We start from the raw sequence: 19632 nt of genomic DNA, 5'->3' as shown, positions 1-19632 counted from the left end.
GACGATGGCTGCCTATTCGGACGTGACAAACCTAGCCACACCCGGGCTGAAAACCGCAAATGGACTCTGTCGGAGATACGCTGCAGTGTGGCCCATCATAGAGGCGTCGCACACCCTCCTTGCTTCACAAATGAAGTAATGGAGCATGAATTCCCAAACGGTTTCAAACCCATGAATATCGAATCGTACGATGGAACAGCGGATCCCGCGGTATGGATCGAGGACTTCCTCCTCCATATCCACATGGCCCGTGGAGACGACCTTCATGCCATCAAATACCTACCACTAAAAATCAAAGGACCAGCTCGGTACTAGTTAAACAGTCTGCCGAAAAATTCTATCGGCAGCTGGGAGGATTTGGAGGACGCCTTTCGCAAAAACTTCCAAGGAACATATGTCCGGCCACCGGACGCCAATGACTTAAGTAATATTGTCCAGTAGCCCGGAGAGTCAGCCATGAAGCTCTGGACCAGGTTCCTAGTTAAAAAGAACTAAATCATCGACTATCCGGAGACGGAGGCCCTTGCGAACATAGCGTCTGGGACGAATGGCTTGCACGCCACCTCGGTCAAGAAGGACCTAGATCCATGATAGCCCTTACCGCTCTAATGACCCGCTTTTGCGTGGGATAAGACAGCTGGCTCGCTCGTAGAAGCAACAGCGCCAGCGACTCGGGCACTTCCGAAATCCGAGACGGCAATGGCAAGCCACGACGAAGCATGCACAACAGTCGCAACGATAATGAAAGATCACGCGACACAGCGGTCAACGCCGTATTTAGCAATCCCAAGGCCGGTCAACGGAAAAAGGCATTCTAGGCAAACAGAGACGGACCATCCAAACTAGACAGGATATTGGACCGGCCCTGCCAGATTCATGGCCACCCTAATAAACCAGCTAATCACACCAACAGAAGCTGTTCGGTCCTCAAGCAGGCCGGCAAGCTCAACGCCGGACACAATGGAAATGGTCCACCAGGCAACAGGGACAACTGAGCGGCTCACCAGCTAAATGCCAGAGGGCGGAAGCAATTTCCCCCTGAAGATCGATCAAATCCGGAATAGAAATAGCAGTTTGGCTTCTGCTGCCCATCTCGTACACCCGTTAAAACTATACCGGGCATACATAATTACACACTCAAGATACCATGGGCATTGACAGAAGCACAATACGGACAAATATGCACGCACTCCGATAACATTCTTTAACCGCTTTCCTTTTTCTTTTGTTTCATTATGTCCTAAAAGGAGGTCGCGCAAAGGGGAAGCACCTACGACCGACCCCATAGGAGTTCGGATCTGTACACTCACCTACGGGGCTACTCCCTTCAAGGATTCCCCTCGCTGAGGACAGGCGACGCAGACGTGCGACAGGAGGTCCAAAATAACTTTTTGTAGACCGCACTCTCTTCCCAAGCTTGTAACATGCCTTTTTCCTCTGCCTTCGACCCATGGCATATCAAATTGCCGGGGTCGTGGCCTTTATGTATATCAAGTAACCATTGGCACATCACTCAGGTCCCAGTTCAAATTATCCAAATTAATCACTTGTGTCTTTTCGCAAAATGAATATGCCTCCTATGGTTGTTTCATAGATATATCCCGGCTTAACTTGCCAGGGGCTCGGTACGGGAACAAATGAGTTGCCAACAAAGTTTGAACAGCTTTCAAAGCGTATTTCGGCGTCGCGAGTTTGGCCTTATATGCATCAGCTCCGAATCATGTCTTGGGTCAATAGTTGGGTTGCCCGGCTCATGTGCTTGCTATCCTACGTTCCGCTCTATCGGCTAGGGTAGTAAAGTGCGAACTACTGCGATTGTGCTACCGGTTCACCCGGTGACACACCTCAGTAGAGAAAGCCGAAAACCGACTGTCATGATGCGGCGAGAGCTGGTCAACAACTTGATGACTTATCGGAATCTCTAGCGATTCCTCCGTGTCACACGAAGGACCTCTTTTCCGGTCAATTATGTAAACACATCGTATGAGTAAGCCGCATACATACCAGGGGCTATGTCGTAGACCCACCGTAGAAGTTCTATGGCTAAGTGAAAGTGTTAACGCCCTATAGTCTGGTTGCCTGGTTCGCCGCATTGACACCTCCTTCACGGACCAAGACGTTGGGTCAACAGTGATCAGATGCTTTTTCGAACACCCCTGTACTTCCTACAAGGGGGCTGAAGCCGACGACTGGAAATCTTCCAGATTGTATTAAAATGGCCGCACAGGAGGAACACAAGCTTTTGAGCAACATATACAAATAGAATCACTATAAAATTGTCTCGTACAATTCTCATACACTTTACTCGAACATTATGTCCTTCGAGCATTGACCCTCTATCAAGCGGGTGGCTACGAGGACGTCTTCAAGATAATGCTCCGGATCGTGGCGGTTGGGTGGACTCTTCACCGCAACGTCAATGGCCATCATATTCCCCCAGAATATCTTGACCCGGGCAAAAGTCATCCGTGCACCCTCGATGCACACCGATCACTTCACAGCATCGATACGCGGCACTACGTCAACAAGCCGCTTCACCAAGCCAAAGTAACTGTTCGGGACAGGCTCAGTTGGCCATAACCGGATTATGACGTTCTTCATGGCAGCACCGGATATCCTATGAAACTCGGCCCACTGGGACATCCTCTCATTCAGCAAAAGGGGGCGCTTCGAGGCGCCGAATTGTGACCAAAAAAGCTTCTCCATTGCGTACCCGTCTTGTGCCTGATAATACTGCGCCGCGTCGGCAGAACTCTTCGGCAAGTCCAAAAACTCATCCGAAGAACTCCACAATTGGTTCAGCTGAGTATAGTTCGGATCGCCGAACTTAGCCTGTAGCAAAAATGGCTTACCAGCTGCAATCTCCCCAGCTTGCCGGATCTCCTCACGGGCTGCTCTGGATTCAGACCGCGCTTCTCTCGCCTCTCGTAGGGCCTTGTCAATTTCAGCCGTTTTGGCTTCATTCTCCTTTTCCATGAGTTCACACCGGCTAGCAACACTTTTTAGCTCGAGTTCCATCATGGATATCTTCTCCTTGTCTTGACGCCGAGCAGCTCGTTCGGCTTTTAATTCAGCCGATGCCTTCTCGGCAGCCGCATTACTACACCGGGCCTACTCCTTGGCCTGGGCTAGCTCCGCCCGAAGAATTTCAACGGCGGCAGCACCATCTGCAGCCAGGCACAACTTTCAGCGTCATGTTTATATCAAAAAAATGTATGTGCAGGGACTGCTCTGAATACATACCTTGCGACTCGTCAAGACGCATATTGATTAACGCAACGTCATCTCCCGCTACACAAGCTTACGTTGCATCTCGGCAATATCCACAGTCTGGGCAATAGCTAGGGGGGAAGCAGCCTGTGTTCAAAGTTAATCAGATTAGTCCTCCAATATTTCTTTCGATCCTCCGATTCGCTTCCTATGGGAAACCAACCTGAGTCTCAGGGGCTACTATCTATACACAGGTGTATTTTCTGAATAAAACACAATTCCACATATTACAGTACAAACCTCGAAGCCTCTCAGCAGACTCGCAAAGGCCTCATCCAATCCGCTCTTTGCGGATAGGACCTTTTTAACCACCATACCCATCAAGGTACGATATACCTCCGAAACGGATGCCTGCCGCAACATGTTCGCCAAAATATCCGGCGCCTCTGGGTCTTCGGAGGCGGCCCTCTTCTTCCTAGGAGGGAAGGAGGTAGTGCCCCCCCCCTTCGCTTTTGTCTTCGGATGAGGGGATTTTTATTCCACCGGACACAAAGTCTGAGGCTCCCTGTGAATAGAGGCCATCCTTGGTCCTCTTGCTCTCCGCCTCGTCCTCCTTCTTTGGCATCTGGTATGGTGCCGAGGCCAGCATCCTTGTTAGGACTGGATTCATTGGACCCTTGGGCAGAGGGGCCGAACACATAATCAGTTTTGCCTTCTTTATCCAGCCCTGGAAAAAGATAGCTTGCTTAGTATCGTATTACTATATGCATGACCACAAAGTATTTGAAAGCCAAGTGCTTACACGGGTATCCAGACGATTACAGTTAAGGCCAGCGTCCTCAGCAGTATCTGGCCAATGTTTTCGCTTCCCGAGAAATAGCTTCCACATCCCTTCGTGCGTGGCGCCGAAGAAGTGTTGGAGGGTCCGTGGTCCCTCTGGATTAAACTCCCACATGTGGTGAGGCCTGCGCTGGCAGTGTAGGATTCGGCGAACTAACATCACTTAGATCACACTGACGAGATCGATATCTCTCTCTAGGAGGGTCCGAATGCGGCTTTGTAGGGTCCGCACTTCATCCACTAATCCCCAGTCCAGCCCCTTGTTGACCCATGACGCGAGCTGTAACGGTGGGCCGGGACGAAAGGTGGGGGAAGCTACCCACTTAGCACTGCGGGGCTCTGTAATATAAAACCACTCCCGCCGCCAGTAATTGGAAGCCTCGGAAAAGAACCTTTTGGCCAGGGAGTTTTGGCGAGTTGGCTGATTGTAGCACCGCCGCACTCCGCTTGTTCCCCGTCGACTACCTTCGGCTTCACACCAAAGGTTTTGAGCCATAAGCCGAAGTGTGGGGGGATTCGAAGGAAGGCCTCGCATGTAATGATAAACTCTGAGACATGGAGGATAGAGTCTGGGGCAAGATCGTGAAAATCTAATCCGTAATAAAACATTAGCCCTCGGACAAAGGGGTGAAGAGCAAACCCTAACCTCGGAGGAAGTGGGAGACGAATACAACCCTCTCGCCGGATCTGGGGGTCGGGATAACTTGTCCCTGAGCAGGAAGCCGGTGGTGGATCTTTGCGGTCAGATATCTGGCCGCCTGAAGCTTTGTGATATCCTCCTCTGTAACAGAGGAAGACACCCATCAGCCTTGAGAGATGGATCCGGACATAATGGGGAGGCTGAAAGCAATGTAGTCGAACCTTGGGTGCTAGAACTCGGGGTCGGGGAGGCTTAGGAGAGGTTTAGCGTAAAAAGACGGCCCTCGGTTCCTTTATATACACCTCCGGTATTGAACGTCTCCTCCTAAGCCTAGAAACCTGCCTATCCCTGAGGAATCTTTCTCGTAGGATGGTTGGGTTACCCATGCCCGTATTGATGAGAATCCCGTAATAAGGGGACATGATCTCTGATTTGACAAGACGTGCCAATACAACTGTGTCTCGAAACATGGGGCAAAAAACGGTTCGAAATTATGACCGGACAGGCTTGACGTCGCATTACTAAAGTTGTCAGCAGATTGGACTTGTGTGTTATCATATTCTCTCTGTGGTTGTGTGCGGTGTGTGTTACAGGTCCGGACACGATCAATTCGTCTGGGGACTATTCAGGAGTTCGGAAGGAGGAACCCGCCTTGCAATGCCGAAGACAGCACTACGTGTCGGATACCTTGTCATTGAAGCTAGGTTCAAGGGCTACTGAGGGAGTCCTGGACTAAGGGGTCCTTGGGCGTCCGGCCTGTTATCCTTGACATGGAAGGCAAGCTTGGCGAACAACTATGAAGATTCCCTCTTATGTAACCGACTCTATGTAACCCTAGATCCCTCTGGTGTCTATATAAACCAGAGGGTGTAGTCCGGAAAGGATATACTCAATACCTTAGTCATACAGGCTAGACTGCTAGGGTTTAGCCATCACGATCTCGTGGTAGATCAACTCTTGTAATACTCATATTCATCAATATCAATCAAGCAGGACGTAGGGTATTACCTCCATCAAGAGGGCCCAAACCTGGGTAAAAGTTCGTGTCCCCTGTCTCCTGTTACCATCAACCTTAGACGCACAGTTCGGGACCCCCTACCCGAGATCCGCCGGTTTTGACACCAACACCCCTCACCGCTCTACGAGTGAAACGAACACACAAAAGAGAAGTTTATTTTGAAAATTAGAGATGGCACATGAAAATTTGCTTAGAACGGTAAAAGAATACCACATATAGGTAGATATAGTGGACTCATGTGGCAAAATTGGTTTAAAGGATTTTGGATGCACAAGTAGAGATCATACTTAGTGCAAAATGAAGGCTAGCAATAGATTGAGAAGCGACCAACCAAGAAACGAATAATATCATAAGCAAGAATTAAGCATAACTAACACCGAATAATGCACCACAAGTAGGATATAATTTCATTGCATGACTATTGACTTGTGTGCTTGCATAGGAAATCACAAACCTTAACACCAATATTCTTACTAAAGCATAATTACTCATCAAGATAACTCACATATCACATCATCATATCTCAAACTATTACTAAGCATCAAGTTTATTTTGTCCAATGATCTTCATGAAAGTTTTTATTATATCCTTCGTGGATATCTATCACTTTGGGACTAATTTTCATGTGTTGCTTTTCATAAGCCCAAACAAATATAAGTGAAGATCATGAGCATAATTTTCTTTCTCTCAAATTAATTCAAGTGAAACAAGAGAGAATTTCTTGAAAATTTTACTAACTCTCAAATAAATCTAAGTGAAGCAAGAGAGCATTTCTTCAAAAATACTAAATCACATCGTGCTCAAAAAGATATAAGTGAAGAACTAGAGCAAGTCCATAGCTCATAAAAATTTAAGTGAAGCATAGAGAGCAATTCTAACAAGTCATGACATAATTTTGTCTCTCTAAAATAGGTGTGTCCAGCAAGGGATCAAGACCTAAAACACAAAACAAGCAAAGACTCATATCATACAAGACGCTCCAAGCAAAACACATAGTATGTGACGAATAAAAATATAGTTTCGAGTAAAATACCGATGGTCGTTAGAAGAAAGAGGGGACGCCACTCGGGGGCATCCCCAAGCTTAGTTGGTTGCTCATTTTTGGATAATATCTTGGGATGCTGGTGCATCCCCAAGATTAGGCTCTTCTACTCCTTATTCCTTCATCGATCATAAGATAACCCAAAACTTGAAAACTTCAATCACACAAAACTCAACAAAACCTTCGTGAGATCCGTTAGTATAAGATAATAAATCACTATTATAAGTGTTGTATCAAACCAATTCATATTTTGTTCTTTCATTATATCTACTGGATTCCAACTTTTATATGGAAAAAACTCATCAAAGAAAACCATAGAGCCATCAAAATAAGCACACAATGCAAAGAAAATAGAATCTGTCAAAACAGAACAGCCTGTAGTAATCTGGACGTTTCGAATACTTCTGTAACGCCAAAAATTCTGAAAAATTAGGACGGCCTGAGAAATTTGTATATTGATCTCCTGCAAGTGTAATGCGTATTTTATCGCTCTCTAGTAAAAATTAGAATTATTTTCGTGAGCGCAAAAGTTTTTGTTTTTTCAACAAGATCAAACAACTATCACCCAAGAAGATCCTAAAGGCTTTATTTGGCACAAACACTAATTAAAACATAAAAACACAATCATAACAGTAGCATAATTGTTCTATCACTCAAAAATAGGAAGCAAAAAGCAAAAATAAATTTTATTCATTGGGTTGCCTCCCAACAAGCACTATAGTTTTACGACCTTAGCTAGGCATAAAGCAAGGATCTAAGTTTTGTCATCCTTGTTCAACTCTTCAATCAAACACTTAGAATTCTTCAAAGATTTAGCATAAAGATTTTCAATGAAAATACTCCTAGGAACAATTTTAAAGAATTCATTCTTACCAAAGGGATCTCTTATAACTTCAATAAAATCCAGGTGAATGCTAATCATCCTAAGATCCTCTTTACTATTACTAGAAGTTGCACCCTTGTTCTTAGTAACTTGAGTAGTCTTGCCAATCCTTACAGGAGTTTTTTCAATAGTTTTAGTGGAAGCAAAAGCCGTGCTCAAATTACTAAAGATTTCTTCTAATTTATCAATCTGAGACGGACTTTCTTCAATTCTTTCATGAATTACGGTCCCCTTTTTCTTTAACAACTTAAAAACTTCTCCCGCCTTTGACCCAATTTTAGTAGCAAAATATGTATCTTTCCATAACATGCTCAAGAGTCAAAGTTGTTTCATTAATCATAAGGGGTGGTGAGACTACTAGCTTTCCCATAGCATTGAAAGCATCAAGAGAGAGACACATCAAGAAATTTCCACCGGTAACCGTATCAAGGACGAATCTATACCAAGTGGTGATGCCCGCATAAAAGCAACGAAGAAGAACAACAGTAGATTGCTTACGGATAGATCTATTATGTGCATTGCAAATCCTATACCAAGCATCTTTTAAATTTTCTCCTCCCTTTGTTTAAAGATGAGAAACTCGTTCTTAGGAGTGCATGCAATAGAGGAAGAAGTATCCATGATGATAATAACGGCAAACAAGATTGCACACAAAAAACAGATCCGGCTAGAAAATGGCGAACAGAAAAAGAGGGGCAAATAAAACAGGATTTTTTTGTGAAGTGGGGGAGAGGAAAACGAGCGGCAAATGGCAAATAAAGTAAATTGCGAGGAGATGAGATTTGTGATTAGGAACCTGGTATATGTTGAAGATCTTCCCCGGCAACGGCGCCAGAAATTCCTTTTGATATCGCTTGGAGCTACATCGGTATTTCCCCAAAGAGGAAGGGATGATGCAGCACAGCGGCGGTAGGTATTTCCCTCAGATATGAAACCAAGGTTATCAAACTAGTAGGAAAACCAAGAGTTGGAACAGGTGATTTGCCGTGAGTAATTGCCTCAGGCTGGTCTTGTATTTATAGTCAGGAGATATACATGGTAGAGAGTTTGTTACAACAAACATTGGCCAGATAAACATTGGCCAGATAGGAACAACTCTATATCGTGCTAGATAAGCTATAGGAGATACTAAAAGACTAACTATACTAACTGACTAGTATCCTGGCTAACTCAATACTATTGCGTTAACATTCCCCCGCAATCTTAACCTATATGAAGTTCAGATTGGTTCGTAATCGATTGAGCATGATTTTCGTGAGAGGTTTGGTGAAAGCGTCCGCCACTTGGTCTGTTGTTGAGACGAACCGAACATCAAGTGCTCCCATGGCGACCTTCTCTCTCACAAAGTGAAAATCAACTTCAATGTGCTTAGTGCGAGCATGAAATACTAGATTGGCCGTCAAATATGTAGCACCGAGATTGTCACATCACACCACAGGAGCTCGGGGCTGAGGAACTCGCAGCTCTCTTAGCAATGACAGTAGCCAAGTAGCTTCGGCAGTCCCATTCGCCAATGCCTTGTACTCAGCTTCAGTGGATGAACGGGACACAGTTGGCTGCTTCCATGCACTCCATGATACAAGGTTGGGTCCAAATAAAACCGCAAACCCACTTGTAGGCCTCCTGTCATCGCTGTAGCCCACCAAATCGGCATCAGTAAAGAGACTTAGAAGAGTGGAAGGTGATCGCCGAAGGGTTAAACCAATGGATAGTGATCCTCGCATGTACCGCGAGATCCGTTTCACGGCCTCCCAGTGAGCATCAGTTGGTCCTGACAACTACTGACGGACCTTGTTTATGGCAAAAGACAGACCAGGCCGTGTCAAGGTCAGATATTGAAGAGCTCCAACTATACTACGATATCTGAAAGCTTCATCTTCACTAAGTCCATGACCTGAATCCTGTGTGAGCTTCTCATGAGTGCACATGGGCGTTGAGACTGCTTTGTGATACGTCTCCATCGTATCTACTTTTCCAAACACTTTTGCCCTTGTTTTGGACTCTAACTTGCATGATTTGAATGGAACTAACCCGGACGGATGCTGTTTTCAGCAGAATTACCATGGTGTTATTTATGTGCAGAGACAAACGTACTCGGAATGACCTGAAACTTCACGGAGCCACTTTTCGGAAAATAAGAAAAATACCTACAAAAGATGAAGGCCAGGGGGGCCACCACCTCTCCACGAGGGTGGGGGCACGCCCCCCTACCTCGTGGGCCCCCTGTTGCCTCTCCGACTCCAACTCCATATATTGAGTTTTGGGGAGAAAAAAATCAGAGAGAAGAAATCATCGCATTTTACGATACGGAGCCGCCGCCAAGCCCTAAAACCTCTCGGGAGGGCTCATCTGGAGTCCGTTCGGGGCTCCAGAGAGGGGAATCCGTCGCCACCGTCATCATCAACCATCCTCCATCACCAATTTCATGATGCTCACCCCCGTGCGTGAGTAATTCCATCGTAGGCTTGCTGGACGGTGATGGGTTGGATGACATCTATCATGTAATCGAGTTAGTTTTGTTAGGGTTTAATCCCTACTATCCACTATGTTCTGAGATTGATGTTGCTATGACTTTGCTATGCTTAATGCCTGTCACTAGGGCCTAAGCGCCATGATTTCATATCTGAACCTATTATGTTTTCATCAATATATGAGTGTTCTTTATCCTATCTTGCAAGTCTATAGTCACCTATTATGTGTTATGATCCGTTAACCCCAAAGTGACAATAATCGGGATACTGACCGGTGATGACCGTAGTTTGAGGAGTTCATGTATTCACTATGTGTTAATGCTTTGTTCCGGTTCTCTATTAAAAGGAGGCCTTAATATCCCTTAGTTTCCGTAAGGACCCCGTTGCCACGGGAGGGTAGGACAAAAGATGTTATGCAAGTTCTTTTCCATAAGCATGTATGACTATATTCGGAATACATGCCCACATTATATCAATGAACTGGAGCTAGTTCTGTGTCACCCTAGGTTATATCTGTTACATGACGAACCGCATCCGGCATAATTCTCTATCACTGATCCATTGCCTACGAGCTTTCCATATATTGTTCTTTGCTTATTTACTTTCCCGTTGCTATTGCTATCATCACTACAAAATACCAAAAACATTACTTTTACTATTGTTACCTTTTGTTACTGTTACCACTACTATCATATTACTTTGTTACTAAACACTTTGCTGCAGATATTAAGTTTCTAGGTGTGGTTGAATTGACAACTCGGCTGCTAATACTTGAGAATATTCTTTGGCTCCCCTTGTGTCGAATCAATAAATTTGGGTTGAATACTCTACCCTCGAAAACTGTTGCAATCCCCTGTACTTGTGGGTTATCAAGACTATTTTCTAGCGCCGTTGCCAGGGAGCATAGCTCTATTTTTGAGTCACTTGGGATATATATCTGCTTATCATTATGAAGAACTTGAAAGATCCAAGAACCAAGATTTATCCCTCAACTACGAGGGGAGGTAAGGAATTTCCATCTAGCTCTGCACTTGATTCACCTTCTGTTTTGAGTAAGCTTGCGACACCTACACCTGCTTCTGCTATTCTTTCTGATATGTCGCATGTTATTGATGATGCCACTTCTGCTATGCATGATACTTATGATGAAACTACTTCTATGCTTGATACTACTGTGCCACTTAGTGATTTTCTTGATGAACAACTTGCTAGAGCTAGAGAATTGAAAATATTGAATCTGATGAAACTGATGAAAGTGATGATGAAGAATCACTTGTTATTCCTAAGGGTTATGTTTTTGATCAAGAAGCTTCTTTAGCTATTATAGCTTTCAAAAATAGAAATGAACTCAAAAGGTTATTAGCTAAATGGAGTAAGCAATCTCTAAATGCTAGAATGAAACCTGACCCTGCTTTTGCTACTTCACCTACCTTTGTTACTGATAAGGATTATGAATTCCCTGTTGATCCTGATATAATTACTTTGGTTGAATCTAATCCTTTTCATGGTTATGAATCTGAAACTGTTGTGGCACATCTTACTAAATTGAATGATATAGCCACCCTGCTCACTAAAGATGAGAGAACTCGCTACTTTTATATCCTTAAAATATTTCCGTTCTCATTAAAGGGTGATGCTAAGATATGGTTTAATTCTCTTGATCCTGGTTGTGTGCGTAGTCCCTAGGATATGATTTATTACTTCTCTGCTAAATATTTCCCAGCTCATAAGAAACAAGCTACTTTAAGGGATATATATAATTTTGTGCAAATTGAAGAAGAGAGTCTCCCACAAGCTTGGGGGAGGCTTCTCCAATTACTTAATGCTTTGCCTGATCATCCTCTTAAGAAAAATGAAATACTTGATATCTTTTATAATGGACTAACCGATGCCTCCAGAGATTACCTGGATAGTTGTGCTGGTTCTGTTTTCAGGGAAAGAACACCGGATGAAGCTGAAATTCTATTGAATAATATGTTGACAAATGAAAATAATTGGACACCTCCGGAGCCAATTCCTAAGCCTATTCCTAAACCAACTCCGAAGAAGAGGGGTATTCTATTTCTCAGTCCTGAAGATATGCAAGAGGCAAAGAAATCTATGAAAGCAAAAGGTATTAAAGCTGAAGATGTTAAGAATTTACCTCCTCTTGAAGAAATACATGGTCTTAATTTAGTGCCTGTTGAAGAAATATATAATCCAAATCCTTTACCTATTGAAGAAACTCATGGTCTTGATAACCCAACACAGGTAGTAAAGGTAAATTCTCTCTATAGATATGATAAAGCTGTAATCCCATTTACTAAGTTTACTAGCCCATGCTTAGATGAGTTTGATAAATTTATGGCTAAGCAAGAAGATTTTAATTCTTATTTTGGTAGAGAATTGAAATACAATTCAAATATGCTTGAACACTTGGGTGATTATATGGCTAATGTCAAAGGTGAACTTAAACTTATTAGTAAACATGCTTCTATGGTTACCACTCAAGTAGACAAGTACTTAAAGCTCAAAATGATTTGCTCAATGAATTGAATAATAAGAATAATGATCATGATGTTAGAGTTATGACTAGAGGTGGTAGAATGACTCAGGAACCTTTGTATCCTGAAGGCCATCCTAAAAGAATTGAGCAAGATTCTCAGAGAAATAATATAGATGCACCTAGTTCTTCTAAAAAGAAGAAAAAAGAAAAATGATAGGACTTTGCATGCTTCTAATCAACCTATTGCTGAAACACCTGAGAATCCAAATGATATTTCTATTTCTGATGCTGAAACACAGTCTGGTAATGAACCTGAAACTAGTGATAATGCTAATAAAAATGTTCATGATGATGCTCAACCTAGTAATGATAATGATATAGAAATTGAACCTGATGTTGATCTTGATAACCCACAATCAAAGAATCAACGTTATGATAAGAAAGACTTTGTTGCAAGAAAACATGGTAAATAAAGAGAACCTTGGGTTTAGAAAACCATGCCTTTTCCTCCCAAACCATCCAAGAAAAAGGATGATGAGGATTTTGAGCGCTTTGCTGAAATGATTAGACCTATCTTTTGCGTATGCGATTAACTGATATGCTCAAAACCAATCCTTATGCTAAGTATATGAAAGATATTATTACAAATAAAAGAAAGATACCGGAAGCTAAAATTTCCACCATGCTTGCTAATTATACTTTTAAGGGTGGAATACCAAAGAAACTTGTAGATCCAGGAGTACCCACTATACCATGCTCTATTAAAAGAAACTATGTTAAAACTGCTTTATGTGATCTTGGAGCCAGTGTTAGTGTTATGCCTCTCTCTTTATATCGTAGACTTGATTTGAATAAGTTGACACCCATTGAAATATCTTTGCAAATGGCTGATAAATAAAATGCTATACCTGTCGGTATTTGTGAGGATGTGCCTGTTGTAGTTGCAAATGTTACTTTTTTAACGGACTTTGTTATTCTTGATATTCCCAAGGACGATAGTATGTCTATTATTCTTGGAAGACTCTTTTTGAATACTACAGGGGCTGTTATTGATTGCACTAAAGGAAATGTCACTTTTCATGTTAATGGTAATGAGCACACGGTACACTTTCCGAGGAAACAACCTCAAGTTCATAGTATCAACTCTATTGGAAAAAGTCCATCGATTATATTTGGAGGTTTTGAATTTCCTCTTCCTACTGTCAAGAAGAAATATGATATTCTTATTATTGGGGATGTGCGTATCCCCGTTCAAGTAACATAGTGTTATTCGAAATTTCTCTGGTTCCATGTTATTCGGGATGAGTTCGTTAACAAGACTTGATCAACCTTGTTAGTGGATTCCTTTTGATGATCATGAGATGGATGAAACTAGAAGGCACAACTCTCTGTACCTTCCTTTTAATTTCTGTTATTTATATTAAATAAAATAAAAAAACAAATATTTTTCTGTCTGTTATCTGATTATCCGTGCAATATAGAAATACCTCGAAAATAAAAGTTCTCCAAATGCCCTGAAATTTAAATATGATTTTTTTTCTAGAATATTTGAGAATATTTGGCACTGAGAACACAGCAGGGGGGTCAACCACCTGCCCACGAGGGTGGAGGGCGCGCTCTACCCCCCTAGGCGTGCCCCCTGCCTCGTGGGCCCACGGTGGCCCTCCTCCACTTATCCTTTCACCCATACACTCCTTCTTCCTCCCCCAAACACAAATATCCAGCTCAAGCACGAGTTCTAGCTCATTTTGCTGCCATTTTCGATCTCCTTGCTCAAAGCACCTCTCACAAAACTGCTTGGGGAGATTGTTCCTTGGTATATGACTACTCCATTGGTCCAATTAGTTTTTGTTCTAGTGCTTTATTCATTGCAAATTTTTGCTGCTTAGGTGACCCTATTCTTGAGCTTGCATGTCAAATTTATATGGTTCCAAGTAGTTTTGATGCATGATATAGGCTCTAGGCACTTGTAGGAGTAGTTGCTATCAATATTATTGAGTTTGGTTTACTTTTATTTTGAAGTTACTAAAAAATTTCAGAATTTTTCATAGGAAGACATATGCTTAGGAAAATGTTCCAAGGTGGTTCTTCAAGGAAGCAAGGACCCGGGCTTGCAATGTGTGATGTTGATGACGAGCCACCAAGAGACGCTCCAGTGCATCCTTGTGAATGGCCTTCTGAGAACTTTATGGATCGAGCGGGAATTAAGGAAGAATTCAACGCATATTTGCGTAACGCTGATCTCGTGAGCTTCGAGGAAGAGAAGTGGAGCCAGTATCACAACCTCACCAGTACCTTTGTGAGGAGGTTTGAATTTTCAACTTCACGTAATTCTCCAACTATCCTGTTTGATCTTTATGATAAATCTTATACTATGGACTTAGAGGAATTTACCACTGCTTGCAAACTTCCACAATGGCGTAGTATAAGAGATCCTCGCAAATCTGAATTTAGAGATTTTCTTGCTAGTATAACTGTGGGGGAATCTAGAGATATAACACAAGCCACCATAGGGAGCATTCACTTTCCTGCTATACATTATTTTTCTCTCTTCATAGGTAGATGCATTAATGGTAAAGATGAGGTATGTCACATGTGTGTCCCTGACCTCAGTATTCTTCAGAGTGCTGTGTTAGGAGACAAATCTTATAATTTGGGAGCCATTGTTGCACGTAGGTTGCATCTTAATAGATTTAATGGAGATTTCTTTGGAGGAATTTATGCAACCATAGCTAATTTTCTTGGTATAGCCATACGCGAAGATGATATTGAATTACCTCCTGCTTACTTAGACTTTAATGCTACGGTTCACCATCAGTTTGTCGAGAGGAATGAATCGCCTCTCCAGTATCGACTAATCTTTGACAGACGTCGTGCTGTCCATATTACTCTCCCTGCTCCTGCCTTCTTTGATTACCAGGCAAGAGGAAGATATACCATTACCAGAGAGGAGGCAGATGACCACGAGAGGAGAGCAGAGGCCGCTCGTCGCCACACTGCAGCTCAGCAGGCGATAGCCGCTGCATCTCAGTACAACCCCAACTACTATTATGGATATCAGCCAGGCCAGCCGTGGCCATAGACCAACTTAGGAAAAAAGCCTAAGCTTGGGGGGTACGTATTTCCCACCGACATTACATTTATGTTCACACACTCATTGCTAAATGTCGGTGTTCATAATTTTTCATTGTATCTTCCATGCTAGTTTATTTTCCTTTTTATTCTTTCTTCTTGTGTGTTTAATAAACCTTAAGAAAAACCAAAAAATTAGTTGTTGCTTTTAATTAATTTAATTTCCATGCTTGTACTAGTAATTAAAAATAAAACCCAAAAAGATTTCATGTTCTTCTTTTGCTTGTTGGGAGCTTTCCCGTGTAAATAATTTTATTTATTTTCTTTTATTTGGGAATCGATAGGAGAAGACCATAATTAAATTGTTGAAGTGGCTCTTATATGCATTATTGTTGATCTGACAAAAGAGCCCATATTGCCTTGTCTTCTCCTGTTTATTGAATGCCTGCAGATTCCAGCTTAGTCCAATGCACGCGCACTATTATTATTATTCACATCGTTCGGTCGTGCAAGTGAAAGGCAATTATGATGATATATGATGGGCTAGCTGAGATGAGAAAAGCTGGTATGAACTCGACCTCTTTTTTTTTGTAAATATGATTAGTTCATCGTTCCTGATTCAGCCTATTATGAATAAACATGTTTGCAGTGACAACTAGAGATCATAGTTTATTGTGCCATGCTTGATTAGCTATGAGTTATAATGGTTTACCTTGCGTGCCAACATGCTATTGAGATAGTTATGATGTGGTATGATAGGGTGGTATCCTCCTCTGAATGATTTAAGTGACTTGACTTGGCGCATGTTCACGCATGTAGTTGAAACAAAATCAACATAGCCTTCACGATATTTATGTTCATGGTGGATTATATCCTACTCATGCTTTCATTCGGTGTTGATTAATTTTAATGCATGTTTATGACTGTTGTCGCTCTCTAGCTGGTCGCTTCCCAGTCTTTTGCTAGCCTTCACCTGTACTAAGCGGGAATACTGCTTGTGCATCCAATACCTTAACCCCCAAAGTTATTCCACATGAGTCCACTATACCTACCTATATACGGTATCTACCTGCCGTTCCAAGTAAATTTGTATGTGCCAAACTCTAAACGTTCAAATAAATATCCTGTTTTGTATGCTCGAATAGCTCATGTATCAACTAGGGATGTATGTATCTTCCATGTTAGGCGGGTTATTCTCAAGAGGAGTGGACTCCGCTCCTCAGTCACGAGATAAATGGCTGGTCACCGGGATGCCCAGTCCCATGCTTTATGCAAACTAAATCAAAATAATTGCAAAAAAACTCCCTCTGAGACTCTTGTTAGTTGGAGGCAGTCGTTGTTTCGAGCAAGCCATGGATTGATGCTTGTGGTGGAAGGGGGAGTATAAACTTTACCAATTCTGTTTGGGAACCGCCTATAATGTGTGTAGCATGGAAGATATCGCCATCTCTTGGTTGTTATGTTGACAATGAAAGTATACTGCTCAAAATATTATTCACCTCTATTTCAAAACTGAGCTCTGGCACCTCTATAAATCCCTGCTTCCCTCTGCGAAGGCCTATCTATTTACTTTTATGCTGAGTCATCACCCTCTTATTAAAAAGCACCAGTTGGAGAGCACCGCTGTCATTTGCATTCATTACTGTTAGTTTACATTGATTATGACTTGATTGGATCTCTTTTACCATGAATTACAATGTCTAGTCAGTCCTTGGTCTTTAAAGGTGCTCAGCATTTATGTTTTGCGGTCTCAGAAAGGGCTAGCGAGATAACACCTTGTTATATCATATTATGATTGTTTTGAGGAAGTGTTGTCATCCAAGATTTATTATTATGGCTCGCTAGTTGATTATGCTATTGATGAGTAAACTTGAGACCTATGCGTTATTGTGAATGTGGTTAGTTATAATCTTTGCTGAAACTTGAATGCTGGCTTTACATATTTACAACAACAAGAGCAAACAGAGTTTGTAAAAGTTTTTCTTTATCACTTTCAGTTTATCAACTGAATTGCTTGAAGACAAGCAAAGGTTTAAGCTAGGGGGAGTTAATACGTCTCCGTCGTATCTACTTTTCCAAACACTTTTGCCCTTGTTTTGGACTCTAACTTGCATGATTTGAATGGAACTAACCCGGACTGACGTTGTTTTCAGCAGAATTACCATGGTGTTATTTATGTGCAGAAACAAACGTTCTCGGAATGACCTAAAACTTCACGGAGCAACTTTTCAAAAAATTAAAAAAATACCTGCAAAAGATGAAGGCCAAGGGGCCCACCACCTCTCCACGAGGGTTGGGGGCGCGCCCCCTACCTCGTGGGCCCCCTGTTGCCTCTCCGACTCCAACTCCATATATTGAGTTTCGGGGAGAAAAAAATCAGAGAGAAGAAATCATCGCGTTTTATGATACGGAGCCGCTGCCAAGCCCTAAAACCTCTCGGGAGGGCTGATCTGGAGTCCGTTCGGGGCTCTAGAGAGGGGAATCCGTCGCCATCGTCGTCATCAACCATCCTCCATCACCAATTTCATGATGCTCACCGCCGTGCATGAGTAATTCCATCATAGGCTTGCTGGACGGTGATGGGTTGGATGAGATATATCATGGAATCGAGTTAATTTTGTTAGGGTTTGATCCCTAATGTCCACTATGTTCTAAGATTGATGTTGCTATGTAGCGACCCGACCTCAGACGGTCAAGTCTCTGTGTATCTGTACCATCCCTGGATCTGTATGCTGGCACACACAGTACATCAATGTATATATCAAAGTGCAATCACATGTATAAATAACGTAAAACTGATATATACCTCATAAGTCTCAGCGGAAACAAATAATCGGGTGTGGAGTCCCATCAACGCCATCGGCAGGTTGAGTGTAGACCGTAACCCTATGACGTAACTCTTACTTGTCGGAAGAAACATATCTGCAACATGAGACGTTGCAGCCGTGTAAGTCAGTACATTGAATGTACCGGCAAGATCACAATATGAGGAAAGCAGATGATAAAACTATAATATATGCAATATGGCTTTGTAGCTCTGTGTCTGATGTTTTTGCGTAAAAGTTGGTTTTATTTTCCCTACAACAAAGGAATATCAGGAGTCTGTACTACGGAGTTTTCTGTCATGACATGGTTCCGCCAACCGATGTCCCATACCCAAATCGTCATAAGTTGCCCACAATTAAATTATCAGTCCGGTGTTGAGTTCCGAGATAGATCCAAGTCCAGAGGCTCAAATTGTCCGTAACCGGGGACACGGCTAATCGATTAGGTTTTACCCTCTGCGGAGGTTTATACACTTTACCCGCAAGATGCGATCCCTCTCTTTACATTCTCGCACTTCAGGGTGTTTGAGAACAAGATGACCGAAACATGGTCTTCCGAAGAGTTCCTCTGACCACTGTCCGGTGCTCATCCAATCCTACCATAGTTCTACATCTGCTAGCACCGTCCCAGCCAGAGTCACAACTAAGGTCAACCAAGCAGAGCCCATAGTGACTTGCGGTTGCACAGGTAAGCTTCCGGCATGAAGTATTCTTCCGTCTCTTTGAGTCTGGGTGAAGCTTTCCGCAAGATGTCATGGCGCTTCTCCATGCATCCCGGCCAACCACTGGTTTCTCCAGGGTGCCCATCAACCGTCCTTCACCCAGTAGTGTGTATTGAATTCTTGTCTCGAGTCTCGAAATCTTGAGGAGTCCTGAAGATGCAGTCCTCGCAGATGCCATCATGAAGTTGTCATCTTTGACGTAAAGTCCTTCATTCTCACACCACTCCTGAGCACTCATACCAAACCCCGTCTACTACAGCATAGCATTAAAACTATATACGTCCCGGGCTTGGTAACAGGGAGGTGGGTTCCTACCTCATGCATTCTACTCAACTACAAGAATCAATATCACTACTGGAGAAGTTGTTGCAAGGATGACACTAAATGCAATAAAAATATAGGTATGAAAAACATGCTCAAAGTG

Source organism: Triticum urartu, chromosome 1A (assembly GCF_056163025.1).
Source record: "Triticum urartu cultivar PI428250 chromosome 1A, HENAU_Tu73, whole genome shotgun sequence".
NCBI classification, from domain to species: domain Eukaryota; kingdom Viridiplantae; phylum Streptophyta; class Magnoliopsida; order Poales; family Poaceae; genus Triticum; species Triticum urartu.
This window is presented reverse-complemented; position numbering follows the sequence as displayed.